This window comes from Lynx rufus, unplaced genomic scaffold (genome assembly GCF_022079265.1).
Source record: "Lynx rufus isolate CCGP_SWC_20201006 ecotype Redwood Valley unplaced genomic scaffold, mLynRuf1.p SCAF_13, whole genome shotgun sequence".
NCBI classification, from domain to species: Eukaryota; Metazoa; Chordata; class Mammalia; order Carnivora; family Felidae; genus Lynx; species Lynx rufus.
Genome location: NW_025814827.1, coordinates 58,720,970 through 58,747,456, shown reverse-complemented (window position 1 = coordinate 58,747,456; position 26,487 = coordinate 58,720,970).

Here is a 26,487-nt window from a genome sequence, read left to right as displayed (position 1 = left end):
CTAGAAGACGATAGTAGGGTTTAATTCAAAGAAATTTTCATTAGTGCAAATTTTTACAAATGTATCTCTATTCTGATATGAAGATATCAGAGAGGAGTGCAGAGAGGGATAATGACCTCTCTGCAGACTTTTGTTCAAGATCTGGCTCTTACAAAGTTTTCTATAATGTTTAAGCTCTTCAGTGACTATTTTCAAATTGTGGTAATTGGAGGTGTGAGTTCTAGCTATATAATTATACAACTCTTGGATTTAGCTAGTGTCACGGTAAGAAAATTTTCACCAATGACAGATAATGGGATTTTTGTTCTTTATTTGATATTTTGATATTTACCTGATCCTTTAGAAAGGATTTTTATGTATCTTTTTAGGCTTCCTGGTTTTAATTTTGATGACAATATGATATCATGTCTGTTTTCCTTTAAATCCTGAGATTAATAAAATGTATTCCCAGAGACTTCCCATTCACATAAGTGCTATTATCTCAAAATCTTGATACAGGGAAACACCACAAACCTCAATTCCTTCTGCTCTTTTCTCTGTGTTACTTGTCAAACCATTATTGGAAAAGAGCCTCTGACCTTTTTTTCTCCCACACAATTTCTAATAAAGATGCTGCCACACGGCTGTATCCTAGTAACTAGGTTTTACACTGAGAAAGACGATTAAGAAAGAGTCCAAGATAGGGCTGGTTTCGAACATCAGCAAAGGTAATTTGCTAGTCTTGCTCTCTTTTTCAATTTCCTTAATTTAGATGAATAACTCATCTAACCTTAATGTTCTTTCTGATAAAAATACTGTCCTATGGACCCAAATTAGCATATTTGCTTTTGATTACCTTGCAGAACTATTTGCTCTCTTTTCTGAAAAGCTCAATAATTCATATAAGGCTCAGAGGAATAAAATCACTATGTGTGGCTGAAAAATCCCAACTCCCCTGCTGGAGTTAAATGGCAGGCTTCAAAGAATTTCTTAAATAAATAATCAAGAGAGATTCTCCATCTTGCCTCTGAACTGCTGCATAAGCAGTTCCTTAGTTGTCTGACTTTGCAGAGACATGGAAAAGCAACAGTGTCGCAGGCAGATACTCAGACCAAGTAGCTCCCGTCTAACATCAAGAGCAGGTTAGAACTGCTCTATAGCGGGACTTCCTAAGTCAGGAGTCCTCAACTTACAACGCAGTAGCTTGCTTTTATACTCCCATATCAGGGCATGAAATTGGATGAGGGAACAAAATGTACTCTTCCCAAGCAGATGTGAGGAAAAAAGAGGTAAGAATGTGCAGGCACCCCAGAGAAGAGCCCTCTGCTCTTGGAACTATCTGCTGGGCAGAAGAGGGAAGGCTTGGGAAGAGGTGTGCTTGTTGCTGTGTTATGAAATAACATTTTTGCTGTCCAGGTCACAGAGGAAACCAGGCACCTCGACACAACTCTTGCTTCCTCCCAGCCTGAGCTTGGTGGGCCTCTTTCACCTAGAGTCACAAAAGCTATATTCAGGCAGAAGTCCGGTAGCTTTAGGTTGTGAACGCAAAAGCAGATCTCCAAAAACCACTTTTCTCTATCTGCTGCCTCTACCTAATCTAGCAGCTTTCATGATGGCAACTCACTGAGCTGGCAGGTGTGTGGGTCAGATCTGACATGCAGTTGGATTCACTCCTCATGAGAATCACACTTCTCTGGAAGATTCTTTACTGCAATTTATCTAAGAAATTTCCCAGAAATGTTAAGTCCTTTCTAGAGCTATACTTTTCAGGACTCTCATGGTGGTTGTTCTTCATCTTTCAGTGAAATCAGCCTAACCCACACTAACAGGACTAGGGATTCTGCATTGGCCAGTATTTCAGCTACTGTGGGGTTCCTTACCTAAATGCTTCAGGCATCTGCTTCTTTTCTTTCTTCCTTTACTGCAAAAGGGCTCCATATGTCTTGTTTTAGCACAGTATGCTTGCAGCCACAGCAGATTAAACAATGCCAATTGAGAACCATATGGCAAAATATGAAAATCCAAATCAAATTTATATCTCTCTAATGCAAGATTTCTTGAATTTTAGTTGTTCACATACCATCATTATGTCATATCTGCATTCCACCTGTAGTGTGAATTATTTAATATTTTTCATTAAGTTGACTCACATTTGTACTTCTGAAAATTAACTTCAAAGGAAGCTACCATAAGTGTAACATATCATTCACCATAAATGAAAAGTAAATATAAAATGAATACATAATCATTAGAATACAAAAATTGTCATCCCCCTGAAAATCATCTTGTAAACCAACAGTGGTTACATCCCATATTTTGAAAAATTCTGCTGTGCAGGCTTAAAATGTACAAATTTCTCTAGTAAACATTAATTCATTTAATTATTTACAAAACTCAGGTATAACCATTCTTACTTTAGATATGAGAAACAGGCACTGTCTCTAAAAAATAGAATTTTCATGCTGAAAGGGACTTGGACATTGCTTTTATTTGAGACTTGTGTTTTCTAAATTTTCACAGTTGATGTGTGACTTCTCCAGGATCATTTGTGGTCTAAGAGCCTAAAATTCCAGGCTTCAGATCTTTCAGAAAATTGCCTTTTAATTGGCTCCATGCATATCATAAAAAAATCTTTCTTGTGATCGTCCACATTTTGATTGCACTAAAACTGTGCCAAAATCATATATTTGAAATAACTGATTATTTAACAATGAAAAGTTTCTCATAACATAAAAATTTTATTTGGTAAAGCAGGTGTTATTTTTCTTTTCCATTTGGTAGATTAAAAAAAAATCAAGTATTTAAATAATTTGTCCCAAATCAAACATTTTTCTATAAAACTAGAAAGAAAAAAGTTAAAAAATTTAAAAACTTGGGGCTCCTGGGTGCCTCAGTTGGTTAAGCATCTGACTTCAGCTCAGGTCATGATCTCACTGTTTGTGAGTTCAAGCCCCACATTGGGCTCTCTGCTGTCAGTGCAGACCCTGCTTGGGATTCTCTGTCCCCTCTCTCTCTGTCTCTCTTGCTCTCCCTCTCAAAAATAAATAAAACATTTAAACATTTTTATAAGACTCAAGTGGGCTTTAAGATAAAGCTTTATAAATTCCATTAGAAGACAGTACCATTATGTGAAATTCTTCCTAGTAAAAATATATTAAAAATATATAAACAATTTAATTGGAATAAAATGCCTTAATGATTTCTTCACCAAATTAATGAAGAGGTAAATTGTAATCATCTAATGCTCATAATGAACCTAAAATTTCAGATAGATATTTAATCATGAGACAGCATTTACTCTATTTACTAGTCAAAAGAAATAAAAGATATTACATAGATGTTCAACAAAAATATCCATAAGAGAAGAAAAAAAAGACTGGCATTATTATTATATCATTAAGCATTACAATAATTCATGCTATAAATAAATATGTTCTTAACAAATGACCATGGCTTCTGTAAACCTAATCTTGTTTCCTTCCAAATATAAACATAATATGAAAATTTATAATTTTTAAGTGATAGAGAAGAATATCAAATAAATATTTCTCCCTCCCTCCCTCTCCCACCCTTCCTCTGCCCACTTATACTTTATATTTCAGTTCCCCAGAAGTAATCATTGTTGAGTTTCTTATATACTCTTACCAAAAAATTTGTTGTTATTTGTATTCTTTGTTTTTAGACAAATAGGTTCTGAAAATATTTATATCAACACTATTCTGACTCACTTTTTCTTGATCCCAGATATGTTCTCATATCATATACCAATATTTTGCATTCTTTTAATGGTAAGCAGTGTGCCATTGAATGTATATGCAACCATTTATATCTGTAGTTGGTAATTTTTTTCTGCAAAGGTAAAATAGTAAATATTTCAGCTTTGTGAGTTATATGATCTTTTTCACAGCTACTCAACTCTGCTATAAATAATACATAATTTATGGGTGTGGCTGTATTCTAATAAACTTACAGAAACAGGTTGCAGACTGGATTTGGCCCACAGGTCATAGTTTACAAACTCTTGACTTATGTAGTCAGTCAGGTAATGGTGGAAATGGTTATTTCTTGCTTGTTGTTATTAAGAAAGCGCTGCTATGGAACTCTAAAATGCATACACACTTGCTTGGTCTAAGTAGAATGAATCCACTAATGGGTATTTAAAATATTGCCTTGGGAGCCTGGGTGGCTCAGTTGGTTAAGTGTCAGATTCTTGATATTGATTCAGGTCATGATCTCACAGTTTGAACCCATGTGGGGCTCTGTGCTGGCCAAACCTACTTGGGATTCTCTGTCTCCCATTCTCTGTCCTTCCCCTCCTCTCAAAAGTAAATAAACATTTAAAAAATATTGTGTTAAAAGTAAGAAGACAATCCTGTATATTCTGGGCTTCTTTCCATTAAACCCATGTGGGTTGTCTATGGACAAATGGATGTTTTCTGTTTGGGCCCATTTATTTTTTGATCTGGCCCCTTTCCCACCCTCATAATGTCTAAGTGAAAAATCCAGAGACTCAAATCTATTATTGTATCTTTACCCTATGTCTCTTGTCTTGTGTTATCTAGAGATTAGTGACAGAGTGTTATCCTTCTGGGAAAGAATTGTCTAACACAAAGGTTACATGTAAATGGGAACACCTGGAGAAAACCTGAATGGAGAGTAAATGAAATGCCCGTCTTTTTCTTTTCTTTTCTTTTTCTATCTTTTTTTCTTTTTTCTTTCTTTCTTTCTTTTTTTTTTTTCCCCTAAGACTCTCCTTGGCTAGTTCAGCTTATCAGCAGAATAGTACCAGACAATATGAAGTTTCTGGAATCAGTTTTTAGCATTTAATTAAAGACCTCAAAGACACTTTCTATGAGCTACTTCAAAGGATAAAGTTACTGCTCTCAACTGCAGGGAATTTGGAAAAACATCAGAACATCAGATCGTGTGTTATCACAGAGGATAGTGGGCACATTTTCTTCCTCTTCCTTGAGTTCAATGTTTATACACTGTCTGGCAAGACACTTACAGGTAGAGTTAAGCAGGGGCCTCTGTTCCCGCCCCTCTACAAATGATCTCACGATCAGCCCATGCAGATTATATGAATTTTAACTCATTTTTCTTTCTTTATCGCTGAAGTCCCCTTGTGAAATATTATTACTAGCAATAGTATCTTCATTTCCTTTTTTAACTTGTGCTTAAAAAATAAAGTTGAGGAGGATGTCCAAGATGGCAGCACAGGAAGATCCTGAACCCACCTCCTACCGTGGACACATCAAATCTACAGCTGCTCATGAATCACTGCTTTCTGAAAACTAGATGAACTGCTCTCCACAACAAAGGACAAAAAGACCACACCAGTCCAGGTAGCAGATGTAGAGCAGGTAGAGACTCAGCCTCACAAAAATAAAAACCCATTCCCTATGCACCAACACACAATAGGGAGGGATCTCACCAGACAGGCACTTCTGGAGAAGCAAAGTGTTGGTGCCTCACATCAGGCACTTTGGCCCCTGGGATCTGCACCAGAGAACCAAGCCCCCAGCATGTTGGAAACCCAAAGGAGCAAATGTCCAGTGGTCCTGAAGTGCTATTGGAAACTGAGATTCCTCTCCTGGAGGAATCGCTTGTTGTCTCGCTGGCACCAAGACCCAGCCAGAAAACAGCAGACTGAAAAGCACCTAGATTGTATGTAAGAGAGATTCATCTGTTGATTTGGGAACATTGGCTGGAGGGGCAGAGGACAGCTGGGCATTGCCTGGAGTTGGAGGCATAGCAGACACCACTGTTGCCCTTTCCACATAGTTTGTTAACCCAGGTGGGTGAGCTTGGGATGCACACTCCTGCCACCTTGCTGGGCCAGGCAGGCATGAATTGTCATAGTACTTGTTAAGGCCAGAGAGTGCAAGTGGTTGCAAAACTCTTCCACCTTCCGGCTGGAGCTGGCAAGGGTGAGAAGTCATGGCATTCTCCTACTCCCAGCCCGAACCCAGAAGGCAGGCACAGAAGTTGCTCTCTCACTGCATTGCTGAAACCCAGCAGGCATAAGCAGTCAAGATATTTTCCCATTGCCTTTCTGAAGCCCACAAACATAGCCCACCCACTATACTCTCAAGTGGCCTTATTGAAGCCAGTGGGCACATACAATACACACAGGGGACACCTGATTATCTTGCTATGGTGGCCAAGGGACCTGGAGTCCTAGAGCTCCCTCGGACTATAGCAGTCAGAAAGACAGTTGTTGGCAGGCCACTAGCCCCAGGGCACTGCACAGATAGCAGTCAGAAACACAACTTCAAGTTCCTGTGGAAAAGGCCTATTTACTTAGTCTGGAGCTTCAGCCTAAGGGACAGGCTTCAGGATGAGCTCCCAGAAAGTAACCAGGCAAACACCATCCTTGTACATAACCTTGGCCTTCCTACAGCTCAACAAGACTTCCCAGAGGGGATTTATACATTCATGTAGAGCTCTGACTTTTGCAACCATCGCCCAGAGGGCACCTCCAAATCTCCTGGTCTGGAGGCCAGCAGGGATAACAATTTGAGACCCACAGGATTATTTATATTTGCCTGCTTTTAAATTGTGTTTTAACTTTTATTTATTTTTGAGACACAGAGAGACAGAGCATGAATGGGGGAGGGTCAGAGAGAGATGGAGACATAGAATCTGAAGCAGGCTCCAGACTCCGAGCCGTCAGCACAGAGCCTGACACGGAGCTCGAACTCACAAACTGTGAGATCATGCCCTGAGCTGAAGTCGGATGCCTAACTGACTGAGCCACCCAGGTGCCCCTATTTGCCTGCTTTTAAAGATGCTCCCTGAGGGTCTGGTTTCCAATCAGCCTGAAACTAGGTGATAAATGAAATTTCTCCCTTTGGGTCATTGACAGGTCTTGGCATACCCTTGACAATGAGGATATATCAAGAATAAGTCAGGTGGTTTAGACAATCACAAAGGTTCAAGAGACAACCGAAAGACTAGAACACAATTGAATGAGAAGGATCATCACCTACATAAGGCCACCGAGACAAAGAGGGTGCTATTTTGCCTAGTACATAGAAATAAACACAGAGAGTCAAACACAATGAGGCAACGAAAATATGTTTCAAATGAAAGACCAAGGGGCACCTGAGTGGCTCAGTTGGTTAAGCGTCTGACTTCAGCTCAGGTCATGATCTCACGGTTTGAGAGTTCGAGCCCCACGTCAGGCTCTGTGGTGACAGCTCAGAGCCTGGAGCCTGCTTCAGATTCTCTCTCTCTCTCTCTCTCTCTCTCTCTCTCCCTCTTTCTCTCTCTCTCTCTCTCTCTCTCTCCCTGCTCCTCCCCCACTCATGCTCTGTTTCTCTCTCTAAAATAAACAAACATTAAAAAAAAGATTCAAGACCAAGATAAAACATCAGAAAAAGAACTTAATGATACAGAGATAAGTAATCTACCTTATGAGGAGTTCAAAGCGATGGTCACAAAGACACTAACTGAACACAGATTGACCAGACAAGGACACCACAAAAAAAGAATATTACAGGCCAATATCCCTGATGAACATATATACAAGAATCCTCAACAAAATATTATCAGACTAAATACATCAATACATTAAAAGGATCATACACCCATAATTAAGTGGGATTTATTCCAGAGATTCAAAGACATTTAACATTCACAAATCAATCAACATGATATGCCACATTAACAAAATGAAAGATAAAAATCATACAATCATCTCAATAGATGCAGATAATGAATTTGACAAAATTCAACATCTATTTATCATAAAAATTCTCAGCGAAGTGAGTGTAGAGGAAATGTACCTCAACATAATAAAGGCCATATATGACAAACCCACAGCTAACATCATACTCAATGGTGAGGAGGAGCTGAAAGCTTTAAGAGCAGGAAAAAGATCAAGAAAAAGACTAGGATGCTTCCTATTCCTACTTTTATTTAACACCATACTGGAAGTCCTAGCCACAAAAATTAGGCAAGAATAAAAGCCAAAAGGCATAAAAATTAGAAAGGAAGAAAGAAAGTTATTATTTGCAGATTATATGATGCTGTATATATAGAAAACCATAAAGACTCTACCAAAAAATTGTTAGAAAACTAATAAATGAATTCAGTAAAGTTGCAGGATACAAAATTAGTATACAAAAATCTGCTGCATTTCTTTCCACTAATAACAAACTATCAGGGGAAAAAAAATCAAGGAAATGATTCTATTTACAATTCCATCAAAAAGAATTTAAAAAACCCAGGAATAAATTTAACAAAAAAGGTGAAAGCCTTGTACATTGAAAACCATGACACTGATAAAAGAAATTGAAGATGATACAATTAAATGGAAAGATATTTAGTGCTAATTGATTAAAAGAATTAAAATTGCTAAAATGTCCATATTCCCCAATGCAATCTATAGATTCAATGCAATCCCTATAGAAATTCCAATGACATTTTTCATGAACGAACACAAATAATTCTAAAATTTGTATGGAATCACAAAAGGCTCAAAATCATCAAAACAATCTTGACAAAGAAAAACAAAGCCAGGAATATCATGCTCTCTTATTCCAAACTATACTACAGAGCTATAGTAATCAAAACAGTGTGGTGTTGGTACAAAGACAGACACATAGATCAATGGAACAGAATAGAGAGCCCAGAAATAAACCCACGCATAAATGGTCAATTAATTTACAGTAAAGGAGGCAAGAATGTACAGTGAGGAAAGAACTGTATCTTCAATAAATGGTGTTGAGAAAACTAGACAGCTACCTGCAAAAGAATGAAACTGGATTGCTATCTTACATCATATACAAAAATCAACTCAAAATGGATTAGACTTGAATCTATGACCCAAAACCATGAAATTTCTAGAACAAAACATAGGCAGTAAGCTTCTTGATATCTGTCTTAGCAATATTTTTCTCAGTTGAAATATAATTGACACACAATGTTATATTAATTTATGTTTACAACATATCAATTTGACAATTCTATATATTACTGAGTGTTCATCACAATAAGTATAATCACCATCTGTCACCACAGAGTATTACAATATTATTGTAATATATATGCTGTTACTTTTCATCTCCATACTTACTTATTTTATAACTGGAAGTTTGTACTTCTTAATCCTCTTTATCTATTTCACTCATCCCCTCACCCACCTCCCCTCTGGCAACCACCAGTTTGTTTTCTGTATTTAAGAGTTTGTTTGGTTTTTGTTCATCTATTTTGTTTTTTAGATTCCATGTATAAGTTAAATCATATGGTATTTGTCTTTCTCTGTCTGATTTATTTCATTTAGCACAGTACCCTTTAGGTTTGTCTGTTGTTGCAAATGGTCAGATTTCATTCTTTTTTATGGCTGAGTAGTATTCCATGACTATATATATATATATATATATATATATATATATATCACTAAGGAGGGGGTGGTAGGGGGCACTGAAATGTGTGATGTGGATTAGAAGTATAAACTTCCAGTTATAAAATAAATAAGCAATGATATAATGTATAGCGTGAGGAATATAGTCAATAATATTGTTGATTTTATTAATATAAGTCAATAATAGTGTATCACCTTATAATTTTATAAGGTTAAAGATGGTGACTAGACATTATGGTGACCATTCCTCAATGTATGCAAATTTCAAATCACTATAGTGTACACCAAAACTAATACAATATTCTGTGTCAATTATACCCCAATAAATTAAATAAATAAATAGATAACCAAAAAATAGATCAATAAAGTCCTATGTCCTTGATTTACCATCATCCCACTAGACAATTAGGCTGAGGTTTTTGAATAAATATATTTATGCTTGAGATTGAGTTTATGACTGAATGTCTTACCTTTAGATGGTAACACTCACCACCTGAACTAGGTCCTGGACTAACAAAGGAGATATAAACACCATGAAGAATTACTGATATGGCAGTTAGTATTAATCTGGGTTTGAAATCTAACTTGACTGAAATCCAATCAGGCTCACTGTTGTCTCTTCTGTCATGAGCTAGCTTATATTAACCAATGGTGCCTGGCACATCCCACCTCATAAAAAAGAAAAGGTTATATCCCTTTTAGTATTCATCCACTCTGAGCCCCACCCACTAATCTAAGGAATGTCTTTCTTTCTCTGTAGTGCCTCACCCCCTTTTCATAAAAAGTCTATGAAGCCCAAGGGTATTTATTCAAATTAAGAGTGTCAGTCCTCGTTATTAGTGATTCAGAGAAGAGGCGTCAGAGAGTCTCATCAGTTCCCTGAAATGCATCATTCTTAATCATATTTGCTGCTGTTCCTGCCCAAAATTATGGAATCTGGTATTACTTTAGTGATCCAGGAATGAGCCTCACAGAAAATCTCACAGGTTTTCTGGTGGCAGTTTCTCAGACGAAAGCAAAAAAAGATGAAGCTTCTCTCTGGCCTCCCCACACAAGTGTTACAAGAAACTGGAGAGAGTCTCCCTAGGAGATGAGCCCTATATGTTAAAACCTTGCAATTATCACCCAAGAGAAATCAAGCAGATGTAGAAAAAGAAAAAGTGAACTATATCTGTCAGGTTAACATGAACAAAAGAAAGAGTGTATAGCCTGGAATAGGACACCCTACTGGGCTTGCACGTCAAATTTTTCCAGCAGTAACTTCTGCTGAAAACCTGCATGTGCAAATTCAGAAAATCACAAAAGGACTTTTTTTTATATAAGTTTTTTTAATGCTTATTTATTTTTGAGAGAGACAGACAGACAGACCTCAAGTAAGGGAAGAGCAGAGAAAGAGGGAAACAGAGAATCTAAAGCAGGCTCCAAGACTCCGAGCAGTCAGTGCACAGCCCGATGCGGGGCTTGAGCTCACAAAACATGAGATCATGACCTGAGCTGAAGTCAGATGCTTGACCAACTGAGCCACCCAGGCACCCCACAAAAGGATTTTTTCATAAGTCCCCATATTGATCCAAGAAATTCGTTTTGGGTATGGACTGGAAACATCTAGTTTGACAATGGATACACAAACACATACACATACACACACACAGAAATCAATGTTCATTATGTATAACTTTGCTCCACCCAAGTTGCCACAAAGCAGCTGACCCTGACATCACCTGGAACTAACTGACTGCAGGTGATGAAGCCATCCATTCCAGTTGCTTTCCACATAGTCTTTCCACTGCCACAGAATAGAAACCCACAATCAAGCTGTTTAACAATAACCTATCACCCATCTCTTCCCCCAGCGACTTATAAAATGGGAACAGGAAATTACCTTACATCTACTTTACTAAATGGAACTACTCAAATTGTCTTCCCCAAACAAAAGGGCCTTCTCCAGAGTATCCTGAGCCCCTGCTCTCTAGAAAATTTTATGGCAGTATCTCTAACTAAATACATACATATTTTTTAAAGGTCCACATCTCCAGGCATCCCATTACACAGTGAAGTTGTGCAGACATTCAGCTGTCTATTTGAGCACATGTATTACGATAAATGCGTTAAACTAACAGAGCAGAAACTAAAATTTTCACTAGTGAGTTGGTTCATCATTCATCCTGAGTCAACAGTACACAGCAAACAACTCTAAGATATTTATTTGTTTTGGAAATGTCGAGTAAGTAAATATGAGCTTTTTGTTTCCTATGGAAAGTTTAACTAATGGATTTCTGAATTTTCTTCTGACCAGTAATCTCAGTAGTCACCAGGGCCCATTCCCCTCTTGCTCAGTCTCATCGAGACCTTGAGTTCCCTTGACAGTATCTCTGACAAGGTACCCTCCAGTGAGAGTCTGGGCCATTTTATGCAGTCATGTTCAAAAGCTTTCCTTACCATGAGCCCAAATATGCCTCTTTTTGATATCTACATCTGTCCTTGTCCTCACTTTTGAGTTCACCCAAAATAAATCTAATCTCACCCATAGCCATTTGAATATTGATAGACAGCTACCAGGTTCTTCATAACCTTTCCTTCCCCAGGTTGAATATCTCTGCTTGTTTCAATTAATCATCTTATTGTATGGTTTCAAGTGACTTCATCATCCCTTTTTGCTCTTTACCACTGTTAAGATAAACAGAGGCATATTAAAAATGTTGAGTTTATTCGAGAAAAAATGAATTGGAATCAAGCAACACAAAACCAGGAGTGGTTAGGTAGAGGAGAACTCTACCAACATGAGGCAGGGAAAAGACTTACATAGAAACAGTGCAGAAGCAAAGAAAGGAAATTATTTGATTGGCTATAGCTTAAAGCCTAGTTGGCTGTTTGTGGCTGGTTGTCCTTAGCATTTTGATTTCATAACCTTAAGGTGCTTATTGGCTTAGATTTTGGTTTGCTTAAGTAGGCCACCATGGATTAGAGCCACATCAATCTAATGGCCTCCTTGTTTAAATAATTTAACACTAGACACACTTCAAGAGATCACAAACATCCTTAGTTGCAGGAACATTGCATCTAGGGTGTTCCATGTAGGTGATCATAATAATAATGTTAATGATAACAACAGTAATGTGCACCAACTCTATGCAAGGACAGCTCTGAGTGACCTTACTTGCCCTAACTGTCTTACTACCTCAATAATCCTAATGCAAGTTTGGGTTCTCTGTCTTCTCACACTGTTTGCTATACAAACAGACTCGAAAGGATGGTTCGTCAAAAAAGTTGAAATTGCAGAAATGCTGTGGAAAATTGCCTCCCAAAAAAGTGGGGGGAAGACACCATCATCTCATCCTTCTACCCATCTAAAGAGGAAAACAAAACACAAATGTAATTATAAGGCACCATGAGAATTTCTATAATGTGAGTAAGACTAGGAAGCAGCAGGAACATATAAAAGAAGACATCAATGACTGGTTAAGACTATGAGTCCACTCAGGGTGGCAATCATGCCATCTCATGATTGGTGTCTAATAAGGTTTCTAAAAGTTAATAACTTCATAACATTTGCAAGAAATAGGAAGGAAGGAAGTGTAGGATACCTCATGACCATAAAGTTTACCAGCATGCAAAGGATATGAACTATTTTGCGCAGTAAAAATTTGAATCCTCAAGATTTTAAACCTTGGCAGGATGATGGTGATGGAAACATTTGCAAAATAGCCTTAAAAAGTCAAATGACCTTTTTTCCCCTCATTTCTTTTATAACAAGTGACAATGTCCGGGCACTGGAATATTTCTACATCAATGCTTGATATTCAGGTTAATATATTTGAATGGTTACTGCATTTAAGAAGAATTTTTATTTTTAGATGAATAGTTGTAAATATACAACATGGATATGCGTTTACTTAATCTGCTGCTTTACCTAAAAGGTCATTAAAGTTCATGTGTAGCCTTAGCACTGACTGTTGCATTTGCTCTATGCAATCTCATTTTACAAGTTTCGAGTTAAATCTGTTGCTATGTCTTAGTTATTCCCATATTCTGTTCTCAACAACAGAGGTGGAATGAACAGTAACATCTCTGACTTGTTGAGTTTCAGTCTTGGGCGTTCCAGAAAATTTTGAGTAGAGATATTTATGTCAGACTAGAGAAGGACCAGATGCATTCATGATATATAGTAAGATTAAAAAAAAAAACAGAGGAAAATAAAGGACAACAGAGATAAAAAATCTAAGTTCAAAATCTTCTCTACAACCTTTTGAACCCCAAGAGTCCTTTAAGATTCTATCTGTAAAAGAGAACACAAATACTGACAAAGCCTGTCTTCTAAATCATTCATTACTTTTTTCTTTGAAATGCTGAAGAACATCCTTCCTTGATAACTGAACATTTTTGACAGAGCACGCACACAAAAGCATCTTCATGTGTGGACCAATGGCATCTACTTCCTGCAGCACTGAAGTTAGTCCATAGCTATACCCCTTCTCTATTCTTTTTTTTTTTTCAACGTTTATTTATTTTTGGGACAGAGAGAGACAGAGCATGAACGGGGGAGGGGCAGAGAGAGAGGGAGACACAGAATCGGAAACAGGCTCCAGGCTCTGAGCCATCAGTCCAGAGCCTGACGCGGGGCTCGAACTCACGGACAGTGAGATCGTGACCTGGCTGAAGTCGGACGCTTACCCCACTGCGCCACCTAGGCGCCCCACCCTTTCTCTATTCTTTATGTCTCGCTCCCATCAATGAGTGAGCCTCTAGCTCGTGAAGCAAACAGAGACCACTGGGCATGAGCCCAATTGAACAAATGCTTATTGCAGGCTTATCAACTGCAGCAGGATGTTGACTGTAGACAACTCAAAAACAGATAGGACAGAGTCCCTATTTTCAAGACCTTGCCTTCCAACCCTCATGGCTCCTTCCACCTACACATTTGTCCACATCCATACCCTTCTTTCCTCTTTCAGTCTGAGCTTACTTGAGAATAATCCTTCAGACAGAACTCTTAATTATATCCTTCCCTCCTTCTTCACATCCCTTGCTCATGACTCCATCTGATTTCACCTTATAAACCTCTTACTTTTTACTGGCTAGGGTCAAACGTGGGCAGAGGTACAGACGGAACAAGAATGACAGAATATTGACAAATGTTAAAGCTGTGTGATGAGTTCACAGAGGTTAATTATACCACTTGTTAATACATACCACTTGTATGTATTTGAAATTTTTCATTTTAAAAAGTTCAGAAACGAGATATATACCAACCAGAGAACTGGTTGGGCACTACAGACCTCTTTTTCTTTCAGTGACTCTGGTCATTTTTAACGTAAAGAAACAAATTTTTTTCCACATCTACCCTGCTTTCCTGTTGTACCTGATGCTAATTCTGTGTGTGAAAGAAAATCAGAGGGACCAGAGAGGCTAAATCAACACAGATATAATTATGTCTTGCCCTTGTGAAAAATCCCTTGTTGGCTCTTTGAGGAAAAAGTTTACACTCTTTAAGGTGGCATTTGTGACTTCAGAACTTCCCACCTTACCTCACTTATTTTCAGCTTCATCTCACTCAGTATTTGCCCATATCTTTCAGTCTTGGCATGCCAACTACTTCCATGTCAGTGAATTTCCTATGAACTCTTACACCTTCTTGACCTTCTACCTACTAATCTCTTCTGCCTGCAGAGACATCCTCCAGGTCTCCTGGCCAGTTCTCATTCATCTTCATCACTGTACTGAAATACTACAGGATGTGCACTGTCTTACCCATCCTCACACTCTGTCATACCTGTTACTCATATGCCTCCCCTACCAGATTGTGAGCAGCTTGGAGGTTGAGACTATGACTTATTTACCTTTCTATTCTCAGCACCAGCCTAATGATTACAACTCGGTAGATGCTAACATTTTTTGCTGAATTAATCAACCAATAAATATAAACAAAATGCTAAAGACATAGGCATATGATATAGAAATATAAAGATAAATCATATCTGATAAAATTAAGAAACACCAGGACAATTTTCTATGACTAACCTGAGTTTAAAAAAATTTCACAGAGCCTAGTAAGACACTATTTTTAAGGGATGTGGGGATGATTGAAACAGACCACGTCCCTGAGCTCACAGAGCTTACATTCTATTTAAAGTATACAGATAGTTAACAAATACAGAATATAGTGTCAAGTAATGATAAGTATTATGAAAAAAATGAAGACAAGATCAGGGTTGGCAGGGGTGATAGACTGGATAAGGAGGCGAGTATAAGATTCTCTGGGGAGGTAATGTTTAAATAGAAACCTGAATGAGGAGAAGTAATGAGCCAGTTGATAATCAGGAGGTAAATCAATCAGAACACAAGGACCCAATGGGGTTCCTGGGTGCCTTAGTCTGTTGAGCATCTGACTCTTGATTTAGGCTGAAGTCATGATCTCACAGTTCATGAGTTTGAGCCCCACATTGGGTCTGCACTGTCAGCACAGAGTCTGCTTGAGATTCTCTCTCTCCTTATCACTCTGCCCCTCCCCTACTTGTGCTTTCCCTGTCTCTCAAAATAAATAATTAAAACATAAAAAAAGAAGAGAAAGAAGAAGAAGAGCACAAGGACCAAAAAGTGAAAAGGCACAGAATTGGGAATTTCAGGAACTAGGAATTCTTGTGCCAAAACCTGAAATTCTACCTCCAGAAAGATGTATCCTTCAGGGTCCTCTCAGGCTTTTCTTCTTCACTACTTTTCTATTAATAAGAAAACACTGCTAAGAGCAGTGATATTTTAAGTAAGGATTAATTAACAACCTGCAGAAAATAAAAAGGAGTAGGAGGGTGAAGTGAATTGCAGAGCACTTCCCTGAAAGGGAGGGACAGAGGGCACTAAGCCATGCCCGGGTCATTTGTACCTACATTGGTCCTAGATAGAGACGATGATGTATTGAGATAACCTGTGCACAAGTGATATGGGAAACAAAGTAGTATTGCTGCTTCCCGTCCCCCCAGTTGTGCCCACCCAGTCTCCTTTACCCACTTTGTCCAATTAGAAAGCATCCTCCAAATAGCACCAGGGTCAGTGACAAGAAGGACTGGTAAACTCTGAGATGCTATCAGTCACTCTAAAGAAAATAGAAGAATCAATTCTATTTGACTTTGAGCAAATGACCCTGCCATGGCAAGACAGAAAAATGTGGTCCTTGGGAGTCCAGGCAGCTATTGAGTTCATAGCAGTGACTTTGCCACTGATACCTCTTAGCAATGGCAGTAACTAACAGGACGGCAGGAATAAACCACTGACCCTGTGAAAGGAAAAAAAAAAACATTCTGCCCTTTGAGAAACGTGGAAAAATCAACAGAGCAGCAAGAGCCAGATAAAGAAGATGACAGCTCTATCCAACAATAGGGACGCCGTTCTATTACTTCTGTGTTTAGTCTGTCACTGCCGCTGCTGACAGTGCCTGGTCCAGCCTTGCCGCCCCCACTACCCTTAAAACTGGGTGCACTGGGTGGACTTTCAGATGCCCTGTCACTTCCAAAAACACATCATATGAAACTGTTGCAGAGCGGGGAATGGGAGGGCTTTGCGGAGGGTTTACAGAAGTCCGAAAACACAGAGATTTACATAGCAGGTGCCACTTCCTTAGAGGCCAATGATTCTGGAATGCCTCAAGAATAATAATGAGTTCATGCTTAAGCACCCATTCTTACATGACTGCTTGGAAGCAGAAGAAATCTATGCCAGCTAATGTTTCAGGCTAATTAAAAGCATGTTCACCTGCCTTATCCATATCATTCTACTCTGTCCTGCTCACCCAGGCCAGAGATGTAGTTTTCCTTTGATCCAGGCTCCATCTTCTCAGAATACATTTGCCTGCACACAGCCAATCTCTCTCTCAATCTCATTCTCTCTCTCTGCCCACCCCACCCTCCCACTGACTGTCCCCATTATAGTGACTTCTACCTTGGGAAAGCTCAACAAAATACTAGCTCAGGGTGGTGATTCCTAGTTGTATAAAGATCCTTGATAATGACAGTGTGCATGGGAATTTCATTTTTTAATTTTTTTTAATTTATTTATTTTGAGAGAGACAGAGCAGAGGAGGGGCAGAGAGAGGGAGACAGAGAATCTCAAGCAGGATCCTCACTGTCAGCACAGAGCCCAATGTGGGGCTTGAATTAACAAAACATGACATCATGACCTGAACCGAAAGCAAGAGTCAGACACTTAACCAACTGAGCCATCCAGGGGATTTCAAACTCAAATGGTTTCCAGTGCGAGGAAATAGTAAACACAAGTGAAACAGGCCAGGTAAGAACTGTGACAAGTCAGGCGCTCACACCCCCTCGAAGCGCAGGGTTGCTACTCTGCACCAGCTGATGGCCACTGTGCAGGAACACAAGCTTAAAACTGCCAGATACCCTGTTTTACAAAAGAAGCAGGAAATAGCCTGTAACTGTTGCCGACTAATTCAATTATCTAAAACTCTTTGGCCAGAGAAAACAAAACATATCTGTAGGCCCTCACCTTGCAACTTCTTACCACTCAAGCTCTAAGCGCTTGATTTGACACAGGACAAAGTTATTTTTACTTCCATTTCTCTATTAAAAAACAGGGGTGGGGTCCCTGGGTAGCTCAGTTGGTTAAGTGTCAGACTTTAGCTCAGGTCATGTTCTCACAGTTCATGAGTTCGAGCCTCACTTCGGGCTCTATGCTGACAGCTCAGAGCCTGGAGCCTGCTTCAGATTCTTTGTCTCCCTCTCCCTGTCCCTCCCCACTTGCTCTTGCTATCACTGTCTGTCAAAAATAAAAAATAAACATTAAAAAAAATTTTTTAAAGAAAAGAAGAGATAATTATAATACCTTCCTCATAAGATTGTTTGGAGGATTAAATATATGGCCACATGGTAAGAATTTGGACTATATGGCACCCAGTAAGCATTACTATTCAAAATCATATTTTCTACACATGTTCCTGGATATATCTGAATGAAATACACAGTCCTATGCAAGTCCTAGGTCCCAAGTTTGATTGCATAATTTCAGTAAAGAACCTCACCAGTTGGAAAAGAGCTATCTTCTCACTTTCACAATCTGCAGCTATGAAAACTGAGTCAGAAAGAAGTCAATTAGTCGTTCAGTTTCACACAGTCATCACAGGAACAGAGGCCTCCCATCACCTCAGCCTGCGTATCCCGTTCACTGGGATGACCTCTGCTGTTTACTTACGGTCACGCATTTTCCTTATGCTTCGCACTTTTGCCAGGTCAGAAAGACAAGTTTATAAAGGCAGCGAACAACCTCAACATGTAAGGAAGAAGTCTTTAGTTGTGGGCAGACTGTCCATTGGTATTCCGTTTATCTTTCAAGCTAATTTGCAGACCCTCACGTTGGGTGTCCTGCTCAGCATCACTTAAGGACACATTTTCAAATTGGATCTGGCAAAGTAAACATCCTTGAAAAATAGGAATCCATACTCCAGAGGCCGTTCTAAAGCATGAGTATTCAAGCAGAACTCCTTATTTCTCAGAGTGCGGTCCTGGGACAGCAGCAGCAGCATTACCTGGGATCCTACCAGAGACAAAGAGTCTTGGGCCTCAGCAAGGCCTGCTGAAATGGTATCTTCACTCCCATGAGATCTATAGGAACATTAAAGTTTGAGAAATACTGTTAACCAAGTTATCCCTATAACTTCCTGGACTTTGTGTGAGATCAGGGGAAGAGAAAGGAAAAAAGGTTCATTTTCAAAATTATAGGGAAGAGTTTTACTGTTTAACAATCCACTGAAGGAACAAAAAATATCAAAAGCAAGTCCTCATCGTCTGTTCAAGTATACACTTCAAAATTTCCAAAGAAACATAAAAGTTTATCCCGGGCTTGGACCCAATTTGTTTTAAACTGAGACTCTGGCTGGGGTATTGACATCTGTCAGCCTGCCTGCGGGGACTGCTGCTTGGACCTTTCCCTCAAGGAAAGAAAGTGAGTGCGTCACTTCGCTAGTGTGGCAACAAAATCAGAGCAAGGTACTAAGTACAGTTTGCCAGGAAATATCTTACCACTGACAGCCTGGCTCACTCCCAAGGGATGACAGAAGCAGGTAGGTAAGCCATACTTTTGCAAAAATGAGGAAAGGAAAGAATGAAGGGAGAGGGGATGAGAAAGAGAGAGATTGAGAGAAAAAAAGAAGAAAGGAAATAAAATCATTGTCAGGATGTTTCTTGTTTCTCCCTTTCTGTCCTTCTCTCTTCTAGCAGATGAAAAGTTGCTGCTTCTCTGAGCTATCCTGAGCTAGTCATAAGCAAGAGAGTTCTCCTGTCAATGAACCCCTTGGTGTAGGTCAGAAGGGACACACGGCTTTCTTTATGAGCTGGAAACCCACTTCACATGTAGGAAAATCTCCAAGTTTACTTCTCCCCAGTATTTAGACCCTGGGAAGGCAGACTCCATTCATTTAGTAAGGTATCCACCTCCTGCCTTATGTTCAGGCAAGGAAGGGGTTGGTGGTGGTCCATTCCCAGAGGATTCCCTACACTGTCCCAACAGCATGGCTGCCTATCAGTGAACATTCCCAACAGGCAATACAGCATGTGACTAGCCATCGGCACAGCCCAGTGGCTCTCGCTATAAGGAAAATGAGGTTATAAAATCAACTTACTATGTTTTAAATTTGTCCTTATATATTCTGTTTTTGGTGATAAGATGTATTTTTGAAAAACAGTGCTTATGTGCATCCATACTCCCTGTTTGAAGAAATCTCTCAGAGAAGAATTTGTAAAAATGAGTACTAGTAGCTCATCCAGTGGTGGTGCACCAGGCTACTGCCTGTTTTTTGTTTTGTTTTGTTTTGTTAGTTGTTATTTTGATGTCCTAGCACTCAACAAGCAAATATTTTAAAATATCTTCAATGAGTGTAATACTCTGACAGATCACCAAAACCAAGTTGCTCATAATCCTTCTGGAAAGAAATAATTAATGAGTCATGTTAATTCTATGTTATTATATGATCAGTATAGGAGTGACTCTGTGTAAACTAGTTCAGTATGGAACCCATACAAATAATATTAAAAACTAAAAATATAACACATTCTGGCTTAGAGTCATTTTTCATTTAATAATTGAGCCTTCAAGCACATTTCCACAGAAGGCATTGTCCCTGTACCATAAGTCATTTAAATTGAAGAAAAGATTTTGTCAGCTCAACAGAGCCCAGCATGGAGGAAAGCCAAGACTCTGTCTGAGAGTCAGAGAGCAGAATGTCAAGGTCTGCAGAGAACCTTGTTGTGCATGAACCATCATTTCATCCATCATTTTTTAAAGCAATTCTTTTAGATGATTTCCTATCTGAGCATGAGGAGGTGGACCTTGTTCACAGATCCTCAAGAAGGAAGCACAAGAACAAGTGAGATCCCTCAGTTCTCCCCCTGACAGTTATTCCCTGTCTTGGCCCCTAGGGCTTCTCTTTGACACAGATCCCTGTTTTATCTCCAATGCTGAGAACTATGCTCAGCCCATTTTATTTTTTAATAAAAATATAAACGAATGTTTTGCCAAAGTAACCAATGTTGAGTAGAAGGCAAGGCTGTACCTCCAACCTCACATAGCCTTTGTCTTATTTCTTCTGCTGGCCAAGACCCATGTTAAGTGTGGGAGTCACTGAAAATTGAGACAGACACTATCTCCACTCCCTAGCAAGACAGTGGTTTGTAATCCAGTAAACAGCACTGCATTTAAAGCTGAGAAGCCAAAAATTTTCTAAGAGGAATGACTCCGCAAAGAGATAATATTATTACCAAATGCACTTCTTAAACCTTTCTAGCAAGTGGCACTTACTTGATCATTTGGGAGGACCCTGAAAAAAAAAAAGCGCTCTTGGTCATCATTCTAAAATGTCACAACATTCCTTTCCAAGTGGAGCCTGTGTCAACCATCTAGCAAATGACAGGAGTGCCAAGATCAGATTTCCTGGTAAGCCCTAAAACGCTACACTGAAACAAGAAGCCCTGAGCCTTGTTTACTCAGTAGCTCTAGCAGCCACTCTAGCACCTGCCATGTAGGGTTGGCTGGGCAAGTTGACTGCTGGTGAGCAAATTAGGAAGAATTTTCCTAATTCTTGAATATATAAATAATTCATAAATGCCTAGACATGAAATTTTTAAATGCCTTAGACATAATATGGGAAGAAGACACAAATAAATAGAAAGACATTCCATGCTCATTGATTAGAAGGACAAATATTGTTAAAATGTCTATACTATCCAAAGCAATCTACACATTTAATGCAATCTCTATCAAAATACCAACAGCATTTTTCACAGGCCTAGTACAAACAATCCTAAAATTCATATGGAACCACAAAAGATCCCAAAGAAATAGCCAATGCAATTCTGAAAAAGAAAAGCAAAGCTGAAAGCATCATAATTCCAGACTTCAAGTTATATCACAAAGCTGTAGTAATCAAAACAATATGGCACTGGCACAAAACTAAGCACATAGATCAATGGAACAGAATAGGAAATACACAGAAAAAAAATCCACAATTATATGGTTAGTTAATCTTCAACAAAGCAGGAAAGAATATACAATGGGAAAAGGACAGTCTCTTCAATAAACAGTGTTAGGAAAACTGGACAGCTACATGCAAAAGAGTGAAACCAGACCACTTTATTAAACCATATACAAAAATAAACTCAAAATGGATTAAAGACCTAAATATGAGACCTGAAACCATAAAAATATTAGAAGAGAGCACAGACAGAAATGTTTCTGACATCGGCTGTAGCAATATTTTTCTAGATATGTCTCCTGAGGCAAGGGAAATAAAAGTAAAAATAAATTACTGGGACTACATCAAAACAAAAAGCTGCACAATCAACAAAACTAAAAGGCAACCTATTGAATGAAAGAAGATATTTGCAAATGACATATCTGATAAAGGTTTTGTATCCAAAATATATAAAGAACTTACACAGCTCAACACCCCAAAAACAAATAATCCAATTAAAAGATGGGCAGAAGACATTTCTCCAAAGAAGACATTCAGGTTGTCATTAGGGACATGAAAAGATGCTCAACATCATTTATCATCACGGAAATGCAAATCAAAATGACAATGGAATATCACCTCACACCTGTCAGAACAGTTAAAATAAAAAACACAAGAAACAGCAAGTAATGGTGAGGATGTAGAGAAAAGGGAACACTCTTGCACTACTGGTGGGAGTGCAAACTGGTGCAGCCACTCTGGAAAACAGTATAGAGCTTCCTCAAAAATTTAAAAATAGAATTACTCTATGATTCAGTAATCACACTACTGAGTATTTACCCTCCCTAAAAAAAAAAACTCCAAAAACACTAATTCAAAGGGATACATGCACTCCTCTGTTTACTGCAGCATTATTTACAATAGCCAAATTATGAAAGCAGCCCAAGTGTCCATCAATTGATGAATGGATAAAGAAGATGTGGTATATACACACAATGGAATATTATTCAGCCATAGAAATAATGAAATCTTGCCATTTGCAACAACATGGATGGAGCTAGAGAGTATAAGGGTAACTGAAATAAGTCAGTTGGAGAAAGACAAATACCATGATTTCACTTATATGTGGAATTTAAGAAACAAAACAAACAAGCTAAGGGTAAAAAAGAAGAGAGAGAGAAACCAATAAACAGACTCTTAACTGTAGAGAACAAACTGATGGTTACCAGAGGGGAGGTGAGTAGGTGGATGGGTAAAACAGGCGATGGGGATTAAGGAGTGCATTTGTTGTGATGAGCACCAGGTGATGTAGAGAGTTGTTGAGTAAGTCTATTGTACAACCTGAAACTAATATAACACTGTATGTTAAATATACTGGAAAAAAAAATAAAAATTTAATAAGTAAATAGCAAAATAAATAGCAAAATTAGGCTATATTTGAGTATGTTTTAAAAGGAAGATGGTTTCAAATACATTGACTAAGTAGAAATGCTAGAAATCTTTTTTATACAAATAAATTTTAGTAGCATTGTCCCCAAAAAGTGTCTCCTAAATGCTTTTTATCTTATTTGTAACTATACAGTGTTCTTTGATTACAGTAAACATGACCCTTCACCCAACAAAGAAAATAATATAAGGGAAAGCTATAATTTAATATATGCATCAATACAAAAGATTTGTATTGGTACAAATCTTTAAGATTTGCAAAACGAAAAATATTGAGTTAAAGAATTGGAAGAACACATCCAAAAACTGAATTCAAGGATTCTTTTAAGTCCTATAAGAATTAATGATACGTAAGAATATAGCAAAAATTATGTGAAGGTATGTATTATCATACAAACCTTTGAAGTCTTGATTTTTCTTTAAATTAAGTACTAAGCATAATTACACTGAACTGGACTTAGCTTATGTTTCCTTTCTTTGGTTCTAAATGGAAATGAATGCTTCAGGAATCTTTTTTTTTTTTTTTTTTTCCCTGTTCCACCCTGGACCTAGTTCTCTGGTTCTCTTTGGGCCATGTTACTCCTGCAACCAAAAACAAAAACAAAAACAAAAATCTCAACATATTCTATAGAGCAAAGGGTTAAGTATCACAGATAGAACTAGTGGTTGTATTAATTTACTGGATGTAAAAAATACATACATCTTTTGACAAGACCTTTAAGTGGAACCCAACCAGTGTGCCAAAAGGAGAAATATGCTAGATTAACAAAACCATTATTAAGAAGAAAAGAGCAGTAGTGAATGATAGTCCTGACTCCCTCATTTCCAAGCAGAGAATTGGACCAAACATTCCAGTACAAGATCTGATTGACTAAGCCACTGAATTAAGGGAGATACTAATGTGCTACAGTCACCCTATTGTGGAGTTTTCGCTCCGGTGACTTCAAGGGCAGATAAGTGCCCTGACATAAAGTTAAAATCTCTTAAACATAGCCACATCCTCCAACACATGACTCTGTGCTAGAAAAGTGCAACTTGAAACTCATCCAGTTATTCTTGATTTCCTGGATAACAATGATCATTTTTACTAATTTATCTGTGCCTTAGTTTCCTTAGCTATAAATGGAGGGTGATAACACTGACTACCCTACAGCGTTGTCGCAAAAATTAAATGTAAAGCTAATAGAAGTGGGCTGAGCATAGAAAGCATGACATGTATTTGCGATCATGGTGATAGTGATGTTGACAACAACGATGATTGCCTTCCTTACAGGAAAGTACTTTTCTAGCAGTGACATAAAGAGATAACATGCTGCTTTGTAATGCTAGACCATTGTGTAGATTGCATAACTGACCTAAGTCCTTCCCCTTGTCCCTGTGTCCACACCTTACTTACTCATTTTAGCCAGTGGAATGGGGTGTTGGAAGAGACATTGGGCCAGTTCCATGTCTAGGCTTTAAGAAAGCTTGCACGTTTTGTTTGCCCTCTTGCACCTCTAACACTGATACAAGGACATGTTGTTGGGAGTCTGCTGGGCCCAGGAGATTAAGAGATACATGAAGCAGACCAGAAGATCTGGAGTCCAAGCAGAGTGTCTAAGGTCTTCATTGTTATGTGCTCTTGGAGTTGTGTAGTTGTTTGTTATGGAACAATAATTAATGCAGCTACACTCCATGTCATCCTGAAATTAACATGATAAGCCATGAACATAATATATAATAAAAACATGGCTATAAATGCAAGGAAGTTTTGTTTAGCTGAAGGGGTATGTGTGAGAGTGTGTGTACGTGTGTAAACTTAGGGAATTATTATTTTTATAAGTAAAAAGTGGTCAGATACAGCAATTCTATATGGTTCAACCTAAATATTCTGTAGTATGTACATTGTGATCACTATTTAAAATACATTCATTTATCACCTGTTATGTGAGTTCCCTAAAATCAAATAAGGTAAGGGTTTGCAAAGTGCCTGGCTCATAGTTGAGAGTCAACATATTTTTATTAAAACGCTTATTGAATAAGGACAGGAAAATCAAGAAACTCTTTATGTTTGCATCCTATTAGAAGAAATTCTCTAAGTGCTTCATACATTATTTTATTTACTTAAATTTTAGCCACAACCAATTTTATGTATGATTTTTAGCTGTTCAATTTTTAGAAGCAAACTTCTATGGATAAAGGAAAACAGGCAGGTATTTTATGGATCTTGAGCAAGATATGCTAAATAGCAGGTAAACTTCTAGAGGAGTTCTGTTTCCAATGGGTACTAGAAAGGTTACTCCTGGTTACAGCAAATTCAAGTACATAAATGTTTTGAGTATTGAGAGGAAAGGGCTTCCCCTTCTTCCAAAAGTAGGTCAAATAATACAAGACAGGCTTCTATATTGTCAAGATGTAGAATGAATAAAAGAATCAGTTTTCTTTTATCAAAATTATTTGCACCGTGTGGATATTCCCCAAATCAAAACTTTGCTAATAGTGGACAGCAACTCAGTGAATAGAACTACAGATTTCTGTTTCCATCAATATCTGCGATTGGCACTATTGTTGCATTATCTAGAGCCAAGTTATGCCTGACAAATGTACTACAGAAGTATCTTGTTCCACTTCTCTGAACCATTTGTGCCACACTTTCATCACATTGCTGCCTCATTCAAACCCGTCTGCGTATTTACTAAATCTTGGCGTCCTTTCATGTTGTTTAGCTTAAGCATCTCATCATGTTGTTTAGTTTAAATGGATAGTCTGAGGCTGAAATAAGTTGCTTACAAACATAGGCTGACTCTTCCATTTTTAGTTGCCATGAAGAGCCTTACTATTGTGAAATGAGCAACTGTTGTCATGCTGCTTTCTCTCACTGAGATAAAGTGCATCCATTTTAGTAACCATGGTTATTGCCAAAATTGTACCAGTTTGAATTAGATGCATTTCGCCTTTGTCAAGAAAAAGGACTGACGAGCATTCACTCCCATGCTTGAATTTCATTTTTAACCCAACAATGCCAAATCTAAAAATAGGTATTGATATACTTTTCATAATCTGTCACTTGCCTTCTCACCTTAAACCTAAAAAACAAATGGGTTCAAAATTCTGTGTCCCGGTAAGGCAGGATTAACAACTGGAAACACACACACATGTGTTTATTTCACTCATGGTTCCATAGTAACAAACCACTTTTCTCCAAGCTCCTACATATCTGGGTACTCCTCATGCATGGTCACCAACTTCCTGGGAAATAAGTAGA